This window comes from Pipistrellus kuhlii, unplaced genomic scaffold, assembly GCF_014108245.1.
Source record: "Pipistrellus kuhlii isolate mPipKuh1 unplaced genomic scaffold, mPipKuh1.p scaffold_m20_p_9, whole genome shotgun sequence".
NCBI lineage: Eukaryota > Metazoa > Chordata > Mammalia > Chiroptera > Vespertilionidae > Pipistrellus > Pipistrellus kuhlii.
The window spans coordinates 54171283-54178226 of record NW_023425595.1 but is presented as its reverse complement, the minus strand read 5'-3'; positions in this window follow the sequence as shown (position 1 = coordinate 54178226).

Genomic DNA, 6944 nt, shown 5'->3' with positions numbered 1-6944 from the left:
AAGTGACTGAGTCTTTAGAACAATTTCCAAAGGAAGGGTTCTATTATCTATATCAACAGAAGTTTTCTGGCAACGCAGAAGAAAAACATAAAATGGCCTGTTTTTTAGTGCGTGGATTCTCTCACTTCTTTATCTTGTGATACCATTTCAAACAAATAGGATGACAGCCTTAACTATTTTTACTGGAATTGTTCTCTTTGGCCAAGTCTTAATTTAGGCACTGCCTTATGAAAATTTATTTTGACGTAAGTGGACCTTCATTATCACCCAAGTCAACATTTGACAAAGCGTACGTGAACCTAAAAGCATTATATTTTCTAGAATGCCTTAGCCATCTTTAGTTTTGACTTTGATATGGAAAGGGAATTAGGGAGAGTAGTTCAACCTATGCTTGTGGACAAGTCACTGAAGAAGGTAGTGAATTGTTAAATAAAGAAATACTGTCCTTTAAACTTCATCTTTCAAAAATCTGTCTCACCTCCAAATGTTTGCATTGATCAAATCTAAAACAAGGAGAGATTTTAAAATATACAAGTGTGCAACGTGCCATTTTTCTAGAAACCTGAATGTGAAATAATTTTTCAAACTGGATATATAGCTGGAGTGGCAGATTCTGCCCATGTCCTGGCCCAGGCGTGGACAGGAGAGGTCACGCTGTCCTGCCGAGCAGGTCTCCACGGCCTTGGGTGTACTTGCGCCTGCTGTGGGAGCAAGAGAGAAAAAGGAACTCTTCTCCCTCGCGTTCAGACAGGGCAGCTCATCTCTTGGCAAGCCGGCTGCATTTTTTTCCTGGATGTAGAAGCAGCCCACACAGAATCCTGGAAACATTACCGCCCTGGGACTTTTCTGAGTCTGAGAAGCATTTAAGATCATATTTGAGATAGGAGCTCTACACAGGCTAAAAGGCAGCTCCTCACTCCTGCACAAGTTCAGGTTTTGACTCCCCACCCACCTTTGGCCAGCCCTCCCCCCCAATCCCCTCACTCCTGGCCTGGAAGCAGATGCCTTACACAAATGTCTCCTATTTCCTTCCCCATGGCTGCCTCAGGGACCTTCTGCCAGCTCGCCCTCTTCCAAGTCCCACCACTGCCAGACACCACTCCACCTGGTCCCTGCTATCTGCCCGCCCCTGGAGTGTGGCGGCTGCTGCTGCTTCTTCTTCTTTTTCTCCTTCTTCTTTTTCTTCTTCTTCTTCTTCTTCTTCTTCTTCTTCTTCTTCTTCTTCTTCTTCTTCTTCTTCTTTTTAAAATATATTTTATTGATTTTTTTTTACAGAGAGGAAGGGAGAGGGATAGCGAGTTAGAAACATCAATGAGAGAGAATCAACAATCAGTTGCCTCCTGCACACCCCCTACTGGGGATGTGCCTACAACCAAGGTACATGCCCTTGACTGGAATCAAACCCAGAACCTTTCAGTCCGCAGGCCGATGCTCTATCCACTGAGCCAAACCGGTTTCGGCAGGAGTGTGGCTTCTTACTTCTCCTAGAAGCCCCTATACAGAAGCCTGGTTCATTTTTTTCCATATGAACAGGGACCACAGTTGTCTGTGCTTGAAAATGTGCCCCTTTAAAATGGGTATTTGTAAAAGCTGTGATATGTATGGAGGCTTTACATGCTTAAGATGTATATCTTCTTTCACAGCCAATAAGAATCCAGTATCTTGCTTTTATAGCCATCAGTACTATGATAGAAGCTGTATTCACACTGATCTAAACTCAAAGAAAGAACCAAGTACCAGTCTCATTTAAGATGTCATTTTGGTGACAAACTGTGCTGTTTCTGTCATGCTTTCTGTTGTCTTCACGGGGCATCCTGGGGATGGCCAGATGTGATCTTGCCAGCAGCAAGATTATTGAAGCTACTTATTGCTGCAGGACTGTTCGCTCATGGCTGCAATGACCTGGAAAGAATGAAAACCCAGAGACAGACTATCAATAATAATCAACAACTCCTTTGATAATGTCTTTTTTAATTTTCACATAATCTTTTAAAATAAGTGTAACTATTATCCCTATTTTAACCAAAGCATAAAGCAGTTATGAGACTTGCCCAGTGGATGAGAACTACTAAGTGATGGAGGCATGATGAAAATGGAGCTCTGGCTGAAACCAGTTTGACTCTGTGGATAGAGTGTTGGCCTGTGGACTGAAAGGTCCCAGGTTCAATTCTGGTCAAAGGCATGTACCTTGGTTGTAGGCACAGCCCCAGTAGGAGGTGTGCAGAAGGCAGCTGATCTATGTTTCTCATCGATGTTTCTAACTCTCTATCTCTCTCTCTTCCTCTCTGTAAAAAAAATCAATAATACATATATTATTGATTTTCATATGTATATATGAAAAGAAAACGGAGCTCTGACTGATTTCAGTATCTGTGTTCTGCCCCCCTGAGTTCTCCAGCTCCAGGCTACCAAGGTTCATACCAGTCCACGTTCTAGAATTTAGCTGTTACTTCACTTTCTCTTGCCTCAGTTTCTTCACTCATTTAAACGCTATGTGGCAACGCTTTCCCAAAGAAGACTTTTGTAGAAACCAGAGAGGTAATGGACGCGGAAGGGAAAATACTCAGATTTGCAGATACGTTACCACTGTGAGGACAGGATGTGCTTGAGCTGCAGCGTCGAGTTTAAGGCGGTGCCGTGGAGTGGGTTCCAAGAGGCGCTTTTCATAACAGAACTTCAGTGTGTCTTCTAGCTCTGTGCTTCGATTTCGGTCACGTATTACTTTGTGGTAGAGTTGAGCTTTAGACAAAACACGTTGACGCAGGCTGTGGCAGCCCGGATTAACTGTCAGTTTGTCACTCTGGTCCCTGCAGAGGAAACAACAAAGGTGGGAGCAACACCTGGCGTGTTTATCACGGACTGTTTTCCAGCAAAAGCAAAGCGGAAGCTCCCGTCAAGGTTTGTATTTGCAGAGAGAACTTACACTAATGCTATTTAATATTATTTCAAGAAAGTGGATACTAATGTGCTTTGAATGCTCCTGTGATTCTTCGAAACCACTATGCGCTGGAAATATCAGATGGCCAATCTGCAAGGGAAATAAGAATTAAAACAAGAATGCTTGAAAAGCAATGGTGAAGGCCAATGTTAAGATCGCATTGAGTGCCATTTCATAGGCACAGAAATAGTGGCCCCTCCAAAACTGATCAGTGCAGTTATTATAATGCCGGAGATCCTCCTGAGAGCACTTCTTTGGTCTAAATATATCAATAACTTCCTTACTGACTTTCCCTTTTAAAAGAGAAGTCTTTATAGAGGGGAGTTCCAGGGTTCTACCAGCTTTATAGTGATTTTTTTTTCTGTTTCTCAGATTGTTTTATTAAAAGTGTCTTGTAATGGAAATAGAGCTTGTTTCTAAGTCAAAATAGCTGGCTTCCTTTCAAATTTCTGCCTTTCTAGGTTTGTGACTATAGGCACTGCATCTCACTGTGTTCCTCTATGTGACAGTAAAACAATAACTGCATCAGAGATGATTTCATGTAATTCTGACAACATACTCCAGGGAACGCCCATAGTTCTGGACTTCCTATGTAGGGAGCATTTGGTCAATTGTTCCCGGGTCCCCTTACTCCATTTTAGTTTGCCCAAATTATTCCATTTCCGTGTCAGAGAGCCTGAAGAAGAAAGGAAAACAGGGAGCTAGAAATGGCTATCACCTTAGGGATAGTCGTGTCAGTTATACCCCCATTTTAACCAGCATCTTAGCATCTTCTTTCTTGGGTTAGCTGGAATACTCCAACGTATTTTTGGCAGCCTTCTCATGCTGGAGGGAAAAATTAGTGTTTAGTTACTTTTAATACTTAGTTCATTTAGTAATAGCACTCAGTATGTAGGAGCAGTTAGTATTTTTTAAACAATGGATCAGCGCTCCCCCCCTCCCCCCTCTTCAACCACCACCACCCAATCCATGGCTTTATGTTACAGAGATGAATGAGGTAGAGTGTCTTCCTTCAAGGAGATTACAGTCTTTAGATAGAAATTCTTAAAATTTCAGGTTCAATACAGGCTGGACAAACTTTCTTGGTTGTTTTTTGTTTTTTTTTCCTCCTGGACATAATATTCAGTAGATAGCATGGGATGTGGGGTTTTTTAAATTTTTTTTATTGATTAAGGTATCACATATTTGTCCTCATCCCCCCATTCCCATCCCATACCCCTCCTCACTCATGCCCCCACCCCCCTGTTGTTCTTGACCACTGGTTAGGCTCATATATGTGCACATAAGTCATTTGGTTGGCCTCTCCCTTTTATCCCCACCCCTCACCCTGCAGTCCAACAGTTGGATTCATGCCTCCTTGTCTCTGGGTCTTTTCTTGTTCATCAGTCTATGTTGTTCATCATTTCCCCTAGATAAGTGAGATCATGTCCTACTGGAAATATACAAGCAATAATGGTTATACTGAAAGGCAAATAAATCAGTCTGTAGTGAGTTTCTTTCTGGGCCAACAGCTTTTTTGAGACCCAATTTCAATGTCAAACAGTTCCTTATGTGTATATGTCAGCAATGATATTTCAGTTCTGGATGGTGGACAAATGGTGGTAATGCACGTCCGACCCTCTCTGGTTTGGTCCTACAAACCGCATTTTCTTCTATTTTTCAGACTTCAGTTTCTCACTTTACACAGTGCACAATTCTGGAGCCCCAACAAATGTGCTTCTGGTGGTGAAGAGGTGAAGCTTCTTCCCAAGGTCAATGCTGGTGGCTCCTCCCGCTTCCAGCTTCCCTTCACCTCAGGCCGTGGTGGGATGCCCTACTCTCTGTCAGGGAAGTCTACCAACCATGCTCTCAGCCTTCCACACCCTAGTGGTAGCCTGGCCTTTTCTGGAGCTTAGGACTACTCCACCCAAGTCTGTGAAGCCAGCATATTTTCTGTGCTTACAGAAATTCCATCATGTGATAGGTATGACAGAAACAAAAATAAACCAGATGCAGCCTGTCATACAGGTAGTCGATCTTCTAGGGAGAGGAGGTCAGAGAATTAACAAGACAATATTAGAATCTAGAATTATTACCTTAAGGCATTTAAATAATTAAAAGGAGGCTGAGAAAGAAAGTAAGCGGGAGACATTTTCTAAATCGGGCAATCAGGAAAAAAAGGGGATTTTAGCCTAAAAAAGAACAAGTCATACAAAGGGCTACAGAAAGAGCAACCCAGGTGGAGGAGCCACCAGTGAAAGATGCTGAGGAAGAAAAGCTTGGTGAATTTAGAGGAAACCTAAAGGGATTATGGGTAATCTGGGAGAACAGCAGTTGGGGAAGGAGGCTGAGAGGCAGTGGACTGGGAATGGAAGCAACTAATTTCCCTTTCTTCACTGAACAGAGTAGAGGAGGATTTCTTCCCATAATGCTCAGGGCAGGAAATCTGGTTCTTGTTTTGAGGCTGGGTTTCGGAAGGTGAAGGTCTCCAGTGCCATCTGCCACATCAGTTTCTCTGGAAGGTGCCAAAGGGCAGGGAGGATGGGACAGGCTGCCTTGACCCCCTGCTCAGTTCCTTGAAGGAGCTGTTCTCTCTGACTCCTTGATTCTGCTTCTGCTTAGCCTGACAGAGCTTCACCACAGATGACACTGAGTCAAGGAAAGTGAGCAATGACACTGGAATGTGTTGGCAGGGGCAGCTATTCACCAGGATGGCTTAGAAGGAATACTGGACTGTAGTTTATTAGAGTGGGAGTATGAAGGATCATTTTTGCCAACTTATCTAGGAGACAAGTTCTGTCCTTCTCCTCTTCCTAAAGTTCTTGCCTTATGTCCAAGTGTCCCCAATTTCCTCGTCTATTCTGTGATTGACTGCTCTCTGTTACTAGCTCAAATCTGCCACCACTGGGAAATTTTCAGTTTAGGACGATAAAAGTCTACAATAATGATATCTACTGACCCCATTTTGATCAAATATTTTTTTCTCAAAAGAAAAAACAATTAGCTGACAGTTGAAGTTAGGGATGGGAGGGCTCCTTACAACATATCACACAAAGAAGTAAATAACTGAGATTGCACTTCATACCTCGCCAAAACATTTCCATTTTTGGAGAATTATCCAACACTCCCCAAAATAATAATTCTCTAATGGTAAAACTCTAAAAGAGGTAGGTTTAACTTTTGTATATTAAACTTAGTTGGGTTCAATCAAAGATTAAAAACTACTGACTAGACTTCATGAACTCACCTAAGTTTTGATCCTATTTTCACACCTCATCATCACCTGATTCAAATCTGATAAAACATTCTTTTTAGGTAAAGGTAGCCAGGTAGTGGTAGACAATTCTAACATAATTTGAAAATTTTTATGGAGTTGGCAGAGTAGCATGACCCAGGAGTTAAATTGAGTCAAGATTTTGACCAGATTAGATTTCTGATAATAATGGAAAAGAAGCCTGGGAACATTTTTGAAAGGAAGAAGCTCATTCCTTATATTTGTACTTTCATCTTTTTCCTTTAACAGTCCATCCCTCCCCTCATTTCAGACTTCTCGGTTCAGAAAACTTTGCTTTATTCTTAGTTGGAGCTCAATTGCATCCCTTCTTGAAAGATTTATCATCTAGCCTAATTCCTCAGTAATAAAAACTTGGCTTTAAATACCTTTTCTTACTCCAAACAGTATTTTTATTTTATATATCCTTTTTATTATCTGCCCTAACATCCTTCCAAATTTTACACGTTTGCTGTTTTATCCTAAAGAAAAAAAAAAATAGGATGTTCCCAGGGGGACTCTCATCTCTCTATCTCTGAATTATGAAAATCTGAACATCTTTCAGCAGGTAGGACATTAAACACTATGAGGTAACGCCTTAATTCCTGAAATTCAGGCTGTTAGTCTCAGGGAAAAGGCCAAAAATCAAGCTGTAAGGTATCATTCATGGATTTTAACTATGTACCAAATTTTTCCTGCAAGAAGCTATCCTTCTGCTTACTGAAATTTGTTGTTGTTATTGTTTTTGTATAAATA